This window comes from Emydura macquarii, unplaced genomic scaffold (assembly GCF_026122565.2).
Source record: "Emydura macquarii macquarii isolate MOO-44397 ecotype Brisbane River unplaced genomic scaffold, CSIRO-AGI_Emac_v2 contig_312, whole genome shotgun sequence".
Lineage (NCBI taxonomy): Eukaryota > Metazoa > Chordata > Testudines > Chelidae > Emydura > Emydura macquarii.
In genome coordinates this window covers 2,570,636-2,583,470 of record NW_027130449.1, presented here as the reverse complement: position 1 = coordinate 2,583,470, position 12,835 = coordinate 2,570,636, and the positions used below count along the sequence as shown (strand labels likewise).

Genomic DNA, 12,835 nt, shown 5'->3' with positions numbered 1-12,835 from the left:
AGGTGAGGGATTCTAATTGAGATAGCTGCATGGCCCCTATTCCCATCATATCTGAGGACTTCGGGGCATGTTTATACTCACAAGGTGCCTGGGAGGCAAGGCAGGGCTATTCTTCTCATTGTAGAGAGGGGAAACTGATGCACAGAGAGGCTAACAGCCTTGGCCAAGGCCACAGATGTTAAAGCAGGAACTGAACTTAGATCTTCTGAGTCCCAAGGTAGCACCTGGGCCACTAAACCATCCTTCCTCTCTAGGAGAGACTGGGCAGAGATGAGAGATGGTCTTGGGGTGAGGGTAGGCCAAGAGTTAGGGTAGCTATGGGTCACCTTCCATGCAGAGATCTCTAAGCATTTTATGGGCATTCGTGCGAGGGGCCTCTCAGAACCTTTGCCTCGTAACTGTTCCCATTTCACTGTACGTCCAACCGGATCGCTGCTTCCCCCACTCAAACCGCAGCACGTTCTAACCGAGCGAGCTGGTAGTGAAGGTGCCCCGCTGGGTTCTCTGCTTGATGGGCAAAGGGGCTGCTGGCACCGTGGAGAGCGGTGCAGTGCTGGCTTGCTGCTCTTCCTCCCCCTCCGCTGAGTGCGGGCATGAGTCAGCACCATTTGAAATGCGGTCCAGGGCCTGCCCTGAATGATGGGGCCTGACCCCCCGCAAGACAGCTCAAGATATCACTGTGGCAGTGGGAGCTGCCCCATGCTCCCTGGTGAAACCACCCATCCCGTTCCTTTGCTCCTCAGCTTATGCTGGGGCCCAGCAAAGATCCCTTCTTCCTCCTGATGAACAAGAAACCTCCATCCACGCGCCACAAATACACGCATCACTTACAGCTTCCATGCACACACACACTTCCCGCCCGGCTCTCATGGCTGTTCAGAGCAAGAAGGTCACGCACCCAACTTCTCTGCAGTGCCGTGCAACGGGCCCACCATCCACCTGCAGCAGGACTCCAGGATACCCCTTACTTCTGTTTCGTAGCACCTTGCAAGGTACTGCTCGACCTGACCGAGGGCAGGAGAGTCTGCCTCTCTGCTGCCACTTGCTCACCGGCTCACTGGGTATCTGGAGGCAGTGCAGATATTATTTCCCTGACTTCCAGCTCAAAGCATGCCCTGATTTGTAAGGTTTGATTCTCCCCCCAAGCAGGAGTAATGGAGTCAATGGAGATCAGGACCCCAATCCAGCAAGGTTCTTAAGCATGTGTCTGATTTGAAGGGTTTGCCTCCACTGCAGCTTTAACTCGGGTGATCAGCACCTAGGTTAGCCTAGCCGGATGTGAGCAGCCACAGTGCAAAGCCCTGCCCGAATGACTGTGTCTCATTGCTGCTGCTCTCTCCGGGTATGTCTCTAGGACTTCAGCAGACATATCCCAGAGGTCTTAGAGCAGCCTTAAGCTGAGCGGCTAAGGTTCTTTCCCAAGGAATCGTGAGCACGCTACCAGATCAAAACGAGGCAGCACCTGGGCTTTAGACTATATCCTTAGCCATGTCACCTAGCCTGGGTTTAAAGCCCCACCAAACGCAGGTGAGAGGGTTTTGTATGTGGACAGGAGCAGGATTAGGGACAGCACCCGGGTCAGAGCCCTTGCTAACTCTGCAGTGAACCATCCCCTAAGTCATTGAAGCCAGTGTGGTACTCAGGGGCTCAAAGTTAGGTATGTGCCTTGCTGAATCGGGTAGTCTTGATCCTGCTCATACCAAATAATGTTTGGCAAACTAGTCTATGATGTGCACGTGTGCGTGCTTGTGCATGTGCGTGCTTGTGCGTCCTCCTTCCCGTTGGCTGCCAGCTAGGGCAAACCAGTTCAATCATTTGAATTAATTACAAGCAGCCAGGCAGGAACTATCATTGTAACTGAGTGGAATTACATTATGATGAGTTATCACTTATGTAAATGTCTACTTTCAAAAAAATATTTGCAGGTGTCTCCCTTTGTTGTGAGGAATCTCTGGAACATTGCCAGAGCATTAGAAAGCACCATCCCGTGTGTCACAGGAAAGATCAAAGCCTTTTAAATTCATTTTCTCCTCCTCCTTTTTATCTACATTTTTTTAAGTGCAGGAAGGAGTCCTGCTCCTTTTAATACAAAGAGGCCCCCCTATAAATCCTGAGCACAGCTACTAAACCATCAAACAATAGGGAAGCTACTAAAGAGAAGTGTGATTCATACTTAACAAAGGAAGGTGATTAGCTGTTGTTGTATAACAATGGGGAAGTGTCAGGATGCCTGCAAATGAGTTAGGCACATGCTATATATCTCTGGGCTGTTGTCTTAGCACATCTCATTTATATTCCCCACTGCACCTTCTTTATTGTCATTTGAATTGCACATTTTTAAATGAGATTAGGGTAAATTGAAAATACCTATAATTTCCCGTCATAATTTCCCATCAAGAAGGCAGGTGGCCGTGCTTACAACAAAGCAGGGAGCTAGCCGTGTAAATGCTGCCCACCCTAATGAGATGGGAGCCTGGTGAAGAAGGTATCTCAACATCCCACCGTGCTCTCAAGATATTTATTCTTCTGTCTTCCTCCATTCTGTCCACCCCTTGTCTAACCTCCCCACTGCTGTGAATCCTGCCGAACTCACTCACAGGGGCTAACTCTGCTACTCCCTTGTTTTGCTCCAGAGGGGGCCTGCAGAAAGGATTTTCCTACTGAGGTGAGTTCCACAGAGCTCTTACTGGCTTGGTGCACCCCAAGGAACCACCAGCAAGGCCGTGAAGGCCTGGAACAGCATCTGGCTTACTTTGGACCCGGTCCTGAAGGCACCGAGGACCGGCAATGCCTTTTTTTTGTTGGAGAACTTTCTTCCCCACCAGCCTCGTCTGCCCACTCTTGGCAGTCCCAAACAGGCCTTTTGAAGGTGTGTCTGGGGGTCCTACACCAGTCACCACTTCAGATTCGTTCCCTCTTTTATTTTTGGACTGACTGTCATCCTTCAGCCCAGTATGGTCATCCATAACATCAGACCTCTGGGTCCTGAGCACAGCGGCAATTGGATGGACTCTTCAGGGACCCTTCTCATGAGCAGCTCCTTGTTCAGAAGGTACAATCTCTCCTATACATGAGAGCTGTGTAGGAAGTTCCTCAAGATTTGAGAGGGAAGGAGTTTTACTCGCGATACTTCCTAATCCCGAAGGCCAAAGAGGGACTCCGGTCTATCCTGGACCTGCATTGCCTCAACAGATGTCTCAAGAAATTGAGATTCCGCATAGTCTCACTGGCCTCTATCATTCCTTCCCTGGATCCAGGAGACTGATACACCACCCTCTACTTAAAGGACGTGTACTTTCATATTTCTATCTTCCCTGGCCACAGAAGGTTTCTCAGGTTTGTGGTGGGCCGTCGCCACTTCCAATTCACCTCCCTTCCCTTCGGCGTATCGGCAGCCCCGTGCATTTTCACAAAGTGCATGGCAGTCGTAGTAGCCTTCCTCAGACGCTGAAGTGTGCGAGTCTACCCCTACCTCAACAACTGGCTGATCAAGGGTCACTCGCAGGCACAGGTGCGACTCAGCATCAATACAATCTGCACCCCCTTCCAGGCTCTGGACCTACTGATAAATGAGTAAAAGTCAACTCTGGACCCAGTTCAGAGAATGGAATTCACTGGGGCAATGTGCAGCTCAACTAAGCCAGAGCCTTCCTGCCAGAGGACAAGCTCCAGCTACACCCCCATCCGGCCTTCCTACCAAAGGTTGTATTGCAGTTTCATAACAACCAGGACATCTTTCTACCAGTCTTCTTCCTGAAATGTCACAAGTCCACTGAGGAGTGAGGGTTTCATACATTAGCTCTTAAGGAGGGCTCTCGCCTTTTATATTTTGATGACTAAGCCCTTCCATAAGTCCATGCATAGCAATATTCTTCATAGCAATAGCTGAAAGGATGAAAGTGCTACGAGTGTCATCCCAAAGAATCTCGTCCTGGATAACCACTTGTATCGGGTCTTGCTATAAGCAGGCAAACACCACGCCTCTGGACATCATGACCACTCATTCCACAAGAACCCAGGCTTTGTCAACTGTATGACTCGCACAGGTACCAATCCAGGACATCTGCAGAGCCGTGACCTGGTCATCGGTCCATATTTTTGCATCCCACTATGCTATCACCCAACAAGCCTGGATGCCAGTTTCGAGAGAAATGTTGCAATTACCATGTCCGTGAACTCCCAGCCTGCCTCCGGGCGTCCTGCTTGAGTCCCCTAGTGTGTGCACACCTAGCATAGAATGGACATGAGCAACGCATCCCGAAGAACAACAGTTACGAAAGGTCTGTAACCGCTTCTGCTTCATCTCCAAATTTCTGATCGGAACACCCAGCTTGCGTTATCTGACATCACTGGGAAGCTTCTGTGGTGGCACATGGGGCCCGAAAATCCATCTCACCACCATCTGTTCTGTGCTGTGTGGGCCAGCTCGCCCATCTCCATCATGAGAGACATGCACTCGGGTTCTTGCACATGTGGGAAATGCCTCTGACTCAGCATCTCTGCAGGAGCAGGAGCCTGCTCGTTCACAAAGAGAAGGGGAACTGGTTGCTCTGGGAGTTCCTTTCAGTGAACCAATTTGCAGCTGCTCTGCTCTGCCCATGGGACCAGCACATTCTCCAATATACCTGTGCCTGAAAAAAGTGCCAGACTGTGACTCCCTGGAGGGTGAATGCAGAGCAGGTTCCCTCTGAAGATGTTCCTCAACTCTGCCCATGGAAGTCCCCCGGGATATCTAGCAGTGAAAGGCTGAACTCGGTTTCCATGCACATTCAGCCCTCTCTACTTAACTACACCATCTCACGTGCCCTGTCCTGATCTGTGCAGTGTTCTTGGCCTCCTTAAAGCCCCTAACAAAACTCCTGTGGCTTGCAATAGGGCCAAGATTTCACCCCGATCAGCTGTGAATAAAAAAGTGCCTCCAGTACTATCTAGCTAGCACCTTCCACCAGCACTGTATTCTTTCACATGCACATACACACACAAGCAGATCTCCTGCAGGCAGATCCTCAGCTGGTGTCAATCCTTGATGTCAGTAGCACTGTTCTGATTCACACCAGCCCATGCTGTTTTTGTGACTCAGATTAGGCCTGATTTGTTTCCAAGATAAAAGTCCCCAAGTGTTCCCATTAATTTTCCATGGGAGTTGCTGGCCTCTCAGCTTCGCTCAGCAAAGCTTGCAAGAGGCAGCAATACCAGCACAGACGTGCCCTGCAGAACAAACTGTGCAAATCACCCATTCTGCGCCAGTCCAAATGGGGTTTGTTTTTTTCCTCTGGGCGAGTGAGACAGGTATCTCACAAACAAATGACACCCCATTGGATGGTAAGCTGGGGAGCTCTGAGCAGTGAGACTCTGCTCCCCCTCCTGGAGAGCTGAAACTTCTTTAGGGACTGACGCTCCTGATCACCACCCACCAACTCTGCCCACGCTGCAGATCAACATTAATGAGAAGCAGCTGTCAAGGTTGTCACCAAAAAGATCCCGCTTGCATCCGTCTGGTGGAAATTCTGAACTGTTCTCACTCTCTCCCAGTCCCGTTTAGAAGTACTACAGGAGAGAAAGCTAGTGAAAAGTGAGCTAAGGGGGCAGTAAACAGAGTGTACGTGCTACCCGCCTGGATTATAATACCTTAGTGATACTGCAAGAATCATTGGACAACCCTGTGAGGGAGGATGGACGTGTGGTTCCTAGATACATGGATGTGTAGAGTTTAAGACCAGAAGGGAGCATTAGATCCTCTAGTCTGATCTTCTGTCTATCAGCAGCAATAGAATTTCACGCAGTTACATGTGTATTGAACCAAATATCTTGTATTTGGTTAAAGCATCTTCCAGAAAGGCTCCACTCTGCATTGGAAAACAACAAAGAGGTGGAGAATCCCCCACTTCCCTTGGTGGATTGTTCAAATGGTTAAATCACCGTCACTGAAAAATTTGTGCCTTATGTCCAGTTTGGTGAAGACCTAGCTCAGAAGCTGTATCATTGCAATGTATTCCTATCAGCAGTCAAAGGAAGCTAGTTTCCAAGGTTCAGAGGAAGTCAATGAACTTCTCTTCCCTGTGTTACTTTTCATTTCCTTTTGCCTGGTTCTAGTGTGATCCGCAAATGCCAGGACCTTGCTATTTGGGTGACTAAAGCTGGGCTCCTAAACCCACATTTAAGCACTTAAAACAAAAGCGGCCTTATTACCCAGGGTGCTGAGCGTTCCCATTTCACCATTTGAGTCAATGGGAGCTTTGGGAGCTCTGGAAATCATCCACTTTTAGGGTGCCACGCTGATGCATAATGGAGCCACGACTGCTGGCGTGCTCCATTGGTGAGTGTCTGTTACAGGCCTGCTCTGTGCTGGCTCACCAACAATATGAGTCTGTTACAGGCTTGGCTGTTTAACTCCAGCTGTAGCAGCTTATGCTTTTAGCACTAAGAGTCCCCCTATTCAACCCTCTTGTGTCTCAGCCAGGATGGCAGCCGTCCGTCACACTGGGACATGTAGGATGAGATTTTCGAAGCTGCCTAAGGGATTTCAGCACCCCCTTCCCATTAATTTTAATAGGAGTTTAATCCAAATCCCTTGGGCGGCTGTGAGACTCCCAGCTGTGGTCTCTCTCAGCCAGGCCTTCAGACCAAACATGGCCTCCCCTTGGGCATCATCGCTGTCCTGGCCCCACACGAACAAGGTGCAACCCTAGAGCGCCTGTACTGGTCTCCAATGGGGCAGTGGGACAATCCCCTGTTCCTAGCAGTATATGTGCTTGAGGTCCTATGGGAAAACAAGCTGCTAACAGAGGATGGGGAGTCTGTGCTGATGGAGGTGGTTCCATCAGCTGACTTCCCTTCTGTGACAGCAGCACGTGACGTTGGCTTGCCAAGGGCTGATTTCTAACCCCAGTGGAGGCTACACTGCATACGCAAGAACTGATTTCCTGGCCATGCCATGTCCCAGCATCGAGATCTATCCCAGATGGACACCCCACTGCAGACCTGCCTCTTCACAAAGGTAGCTGTATTCTCCTAGGGCCAACTGTACCTCACCTCTACTGAGATCTGAGTCGTGTGCTCCTTTTGTGTTTCTAGATGAAGCTTTTGTACTCAGATCACAGTGGAAGGAATCCAAGTTCTGTTAAAAAATAAAGTCACTACACAAACCTTGGGCCTGGACTTTAGACCCATGGCCTCCACCATGCGAACTAAAGGAGAGCACTTTTCATCTGAACTAGGAAGAAACGCCACATCTTTTCTGTGGCCTAGATACTATCAGGCAACATCACAGACACGCAGAGAAAGCTAGCACATTACATTGGGAAATGTAGAAGACTTGTTGATAAAGCCAAGCTCTGTAAAGCTTTTGCTAAGTAACACAGGACATGCTAAAGTGGATCAGACGCAAGGTCTCTCTCGTCCCTTGACCTGTCTCTGAAAATGGGCAGTGCCAGATGCTTCAGTAGAAGATGTAAGAACCCCACAGTAGTAGATATGGGATCATCTTCCCCCATCCTGGTCTCTGGTAGTTAGAGATTGGCTTAAACCCTGAAGCTTGAGGTTTAATATGCCTGCCAGAATTTGCTGTCATTAATGATGATAACTCTTCATAGCCATATACATATCCAATCCCTTGCTGCAGCTTGCTTGCTTGCTTTCTTCACCTCTCTTCTAAACTGTATTTGGCACTAAGTATTTTAGATGATTATCATGTAAAAGGAAAAATGCAAAAAGTACGATCAGTCTAAAAAGCTGAAAGGTCTGTGACACCTGTGAGGACTTGGCGAGGATGATTAGGCTGATGAAAGAGAGTAAATGCCACTTTCAAGTTAATAGATGCAGAAAAAAATCATCATTACAGAGTGCAATGTTAGACGGGAACATATCAAAGCAAAAAAGTTTATTCCCTTAAATAGGAGTCGTAAGCATCCCTTTATTGTTTGATGTGAAGTGTCATGTCTGAGCATGTGTGTGCATTAAATCTTGGTAGAGTTAAGAACTCCCATTCAGCATGGGAATGTTACCAGGTACCACGCAGCGTAAGAATATGATGGGCACGGCTGGTTTGGAGATTGCTTCTGGATCCTTTGGGAGTAAAGGCACTAAAGAAATGCAAAGTGATGTCACTGTTCGAGGAGGCCCAACTAACTAATAGGGTGATTCTTCTTCTATTCTAATCCATATAGGGTCTTATCCCATCCTATGGAAATCCAGGGGAGTTAGGCACCTAAATATCTTTGAATATCTAGACCTGAGTGCCTTCCAGTTGTGAAATAAGTGACGTGACCACGCGTCTGTCACACGTTTGTCCTCTCATCCTCTCCCCAGGGGACAAGTGTGTGCAAGGGAGTGCTTTGTTTTGGAAGGGGCTGATATATAGCCATTGCTCTGTGCTAATGTTAGCGAATGCAGGTCAAAGAAATGCACTTTGCACTTGGCAGGGAAGGTATGTTCCCGAGCGAGTTCATTCCAAAAGTCTTGGGCCAGCCCCCGAGAACATTCTGTGTCTCAGAGCCGCACCGATGAGCTTTACCCGCCTTCTGCCAACAAAAGCTTGACATTCCTTCCTGGCCAACAGTGAAGGGCCTCAGGATAGCAGCAGCAGTAGTGATCAACCGTTGTTACTATCTGTCCGCTGTTGGGTGGCTTGGTCACCTCCATCCCATTGCCAGTGAACACGTACCTAGATCACGAGATCACCCTCCCCGCTGGTATTTCTGCCAGCCTTTGACACAGAGAGGTTGAGAGCTGAATGGGCCCTGGAGACAGAACTCCCCGAGAGCTGGTTCTCCCAGGTCAAAGGTGGGCCCATGAGTGAGACAATGAAGAGAAAGCTGGCCAGCTGCTGACGCATGCTGGACACGTTTTGGGGATCAAGCGAGGCCTTCAGTCTCCAGGGCTTTCAAATCCTGGGAATGGTGGTGGCAGCAGGATGTCCCAAGGAGCCCCAGGCCTCCTGGGTTCTGTGCCCACCTCTGTGTGAACTTGGACAAGTCACTTTTCCAACACTACGGCTAGTTTCCCTGTGTGATGCCTTCCTCCCAGCAGGATCCTGACGTGCTCGGAGGTTATGGGATGAAAGGGGCTATAAAAGCCCTGAGCCATTCACTTTCGAAATGAAAGCAAGCTAGAGTCCCGCTGCTGTATCGTTAGCTGATTTTTGGTACAGCTTGTAAGTTATTAACATTAACGATGTGAGGAACATCATGTCTTACCCTATGCCATTAAATAGACCTCTGAAAGTCTCCCTTGGAAAAGCCCCTATCCCACACGGCTTAGACGGGGCCCGCTGAAATCCCAGGGCCTGATTTGCAGAGGTGCTTAACTCCAAGTAAAAGTGATGGGAGCAGCAATTGTGCAGCACCTCTGTAAATGAGCCTTGGATGGAGCAGAGTGCCGTAGAACAGGAGTGGATGGCCCATGCTCTGTGACAGTGGGCAAACATGCAGACAGCAGGTGGACTCTGGGCCATCTGGAATGCATCCTGGCTGCTTGTTGCCTTGGTTCTTTTCTTGCAATCAGGATACTGGTGCATAGCACAAATCCAATAAGGGATTGATACCGGCAATAACATTCCCTCCTCCAGGCAGCCCCCAAAGGCACAGAGGTGGAGGAGGTGAGAGGGTCAGGAGGGCATCATGCATAAACCGGAGCTCAGCAGCTCTAGGAAAAGCAAAACATTCTCAGCACGTTACACAAGTCTGGCATGCTGCCCTGGGTGTGTATGTTTCATTGTGTGTGTGTCTATGCACAGTGTGGATAGGAATGAATAGCGTGTGGCTGTATGTTTGGGTGCGGCATATGTCTTTGTGTAGGCCCATGTGTACACATGCACATGTTGTGTGTGTCTGAGAGAGAGATGTTACTATATCTGTGTATAATGTGAGTGGTGTGTGCCTGTCTCAATGGGTGCAGTGTGTGTCTGTGTACACGTGCACATGTTGTGTGTATCTGAGAGAGAGATGTTCCTATATTTGTGTGTGTTGCGTGCCTGTCTCAGTTGGTGCAGTAGTGTGTCTGGCAATGTGTGTATGTCTGGTGTTTGTGCATGTCTTTGTGAGCTGTGATGTGTGCAGTGTGTGCACTGTGTGTATGGCTATGCATGGGGTGTTTGTGGATTAGGATAATCGCTGCGCAGGGAGTGATTGCTGTGTCATTTAGTGCTGGATGGTTCTAGTTTCTTCTCTGCCTTCCAGCTCTTTAGCTTGAGTCGTCTCCAGCTGAGATGATCCCTGAATTATTAGCCCTCCAGGCAGGGGGTCAGCGCCTGTGCTAATGCCTCTGCCCCAATGTTTGCAGAGATAACAGACAGGGGCAAAAACCAGAGAGGAGAAAGGAAGAGGGGGAAAGAGAAAAATGTGAGACCTGAATTGAACTTCCACTGGCTGAACAATCCAGTGAGCATCATTTCACGAAGTGATCCATGGATGCTGCAGATAGGTAGATTAGTGACATAGTCTGAGTGCATGTAAGAGGCTTAACTGTTTTGGGTTCTTTTGCTAATAGCCTCCTTACAGAGGAGCAGAGTGTGAGAAGAGGGACATGGCAGGAAACAGCTGGGGGTGGTATTGCTAAGAGCTGACCTGTTGGCTGAGGTACATCAGCAGCAACCAGAATTAGGAGGAGAAGCCCAGCCACAGACAAGCATCTGCTGAAGGTTCTGTACCTAAAGCCAGGGCTGCAGTGTGACCCTCTGGCTAAGCTGGGGACTGCCAAGACCTGGGTTACTTCCCCCTTCTGTTCGGTTTCCTCTCTGTGTCTTGTCTGTATTGTCTCTGCCTTATCTTAACCTATCATTTAAATCAACTTCTGCACCAGATGACTGGAAGGTAGCTAATGTGACGCCAATTTTTTTAAAAAGGCTTCAGAGGCAATCCCGGCAATTAGAGGCCTGTAAGCCTAACTTCAGTACCAGTCAAATTGGTTGAAACTATAGTAAAGAACAGAATTATCAGACATATAGATGAACATGATTTCTTAGGGAAGAGTCTTTGGTAAAAGGAAAATCATACCTCACCAATCTACTAGAATTCTCTGCGTGGGTCAACAAGCATATGGACAAGGGTGATCCAATGGATATAGTGTACTTAGATTTTCAGAAAGTCTTTGAAAAGGTCCCTCACCAAAGGCTCTTAAGCAAAATAAACTGTCATGGGATAAGAGGGAAGGTCCTCTCCTGGATCAGTAACTGGTTAAAAGTTAGGGAAACAAAGGCTAGAAATAAATGGTCAGTTTCCAGAATGGAGAGAGGTAAATAGTGGTGTCGCTTAGGGGTCTGTACTGGGACCAGTACTGTTCAACATACTCATAGATGATCTGGAAAAAGGGGTAAACAATGAGGTGGCAAAATTTGCAGATACAAAACTACTCAAGACAGTTAAGTCCAAAGCAGACCGTGAAGAGTTACAAAGGGATCTCACAAAACTGGGTGATGGCAGATGAAATTCAATGTCGATAAATGCAAAGTAATGCACATTGGAAAACACAATCTCAGCTATACATATAAAATGAAAGGGTCTAAATTAGCCATTACTACTCAAGAAAGAGATATTGGAGTCATTGTGGATAGTTCTCTGAAAACATCCACTCAATGTGCAATGGCAGTCAAAGAAACTAACAGACTGTTGGGAATCATTAGAAAAGGGATAGATAATAAAATAGAAAATATCATATTGCTGCTATATAAATCTATGGTACACCCACATCTTGAATACTGTGTGCAGATCTGGTCACCCCATCTCAAAAAAGATACATTGAAATTGGAAAAAGAACAGAAAAGGGCAACAAAAATAATTAGGGGTATGGAACAGCTTCCATATGAGGAGAGATTAATAAGACTGGGACTTTGCAGCTTGGAAAAGAGATGACTAAGAGGGGGATATGATAGAGGTCTATAAAATCATGATTGATATGGAGAAAGTAAATCAGGAAGTGTTATTTATTCTTTCTCATAACACAAACACTAGGGGTCACCAAATGGAATTAATAGGCAGCAGGTTTAAAATGAACAAAAGAAGTATTTCTTCACACAGCACAAAGTCAACCCAGAGGATGTTGTGAAGGCCAAGATTATAACAGGGTTCAAAAAAGGACTAGATAAGTTCATGGAAGATAGGTCCATCAATGGGGCTATTAGCCAGGATGGTCAGGGATGCAAAATCCAAACCATTTGGATTGTAAGCTCTTTAGGGCAAAAACTGTCTTGAACAACGTATTTGTACAGCCCCTAGCGCAATAGGGTCCTGAGCTCCAGCCACTATACAAATCATACTGCAAGACGAATAATAAAGGAAACCCTGAGGGAGACTGAGTGTGCTTGTGAACTAACCCCAGTGCTGGAAATGCCCCCTGTGCTGCCTTTCACGCCATCCTCACTGAACTCAGCAGATGTCCCAGTGTTTGCTGGCGTGCCTCCAAACGTGCTGGCACTTGCTCCATCCAGAGCATCCTCTTCAGCCCATCACTGAGCTGATCCCTGGAACAGCAGGCTCAGAACCTGGTGAAAGGCCCTTGGTCCTTCTGTGCCCGGGAACAATGAAAAGAAGCCCCATGAACCACACTGTAGGTGTAAAGCCCTTGCATCGATTTGGGACAGAAGCCCAGAGACTCATGCAGCAAATAAGTGGTAGAGTTGGGAGCAGAACCCATGAGTCCCAACTCCCCGCTCTCTCCTCTGTCCCAAAGACCTCATGGCTTCCCCAGGTGCTTTGCCGACTCTAGACTTCTGGTGCTAAAGGGTTAAATCAGTCACATGGGTCGCATGCCTGCTGATTAACGTTCGCCCACTGCAGCAGAAGGCCGGGCCATAGCTGAGCGATGTGCGTTCTGCAGCAGCGAAATGCAGTTATCCACCTGG

At 48.2% G+C, this 12,835-nt stretch overlaps 1 protein-coding gene across 1 annotated transcript in view; it reads left to right on the top strand.

Moving 5' to 3' along the window:
* Positions 1-12,835, top strand: part of KIRREL3 (kirre like nephrin family adhesion molecule 3) — a 236,664-nt gene that overhangs the window by 101,019 nt on the left and 122,810 nt on the right. The gene's annotated exons all lie outside the window — the stretch shown is intronic.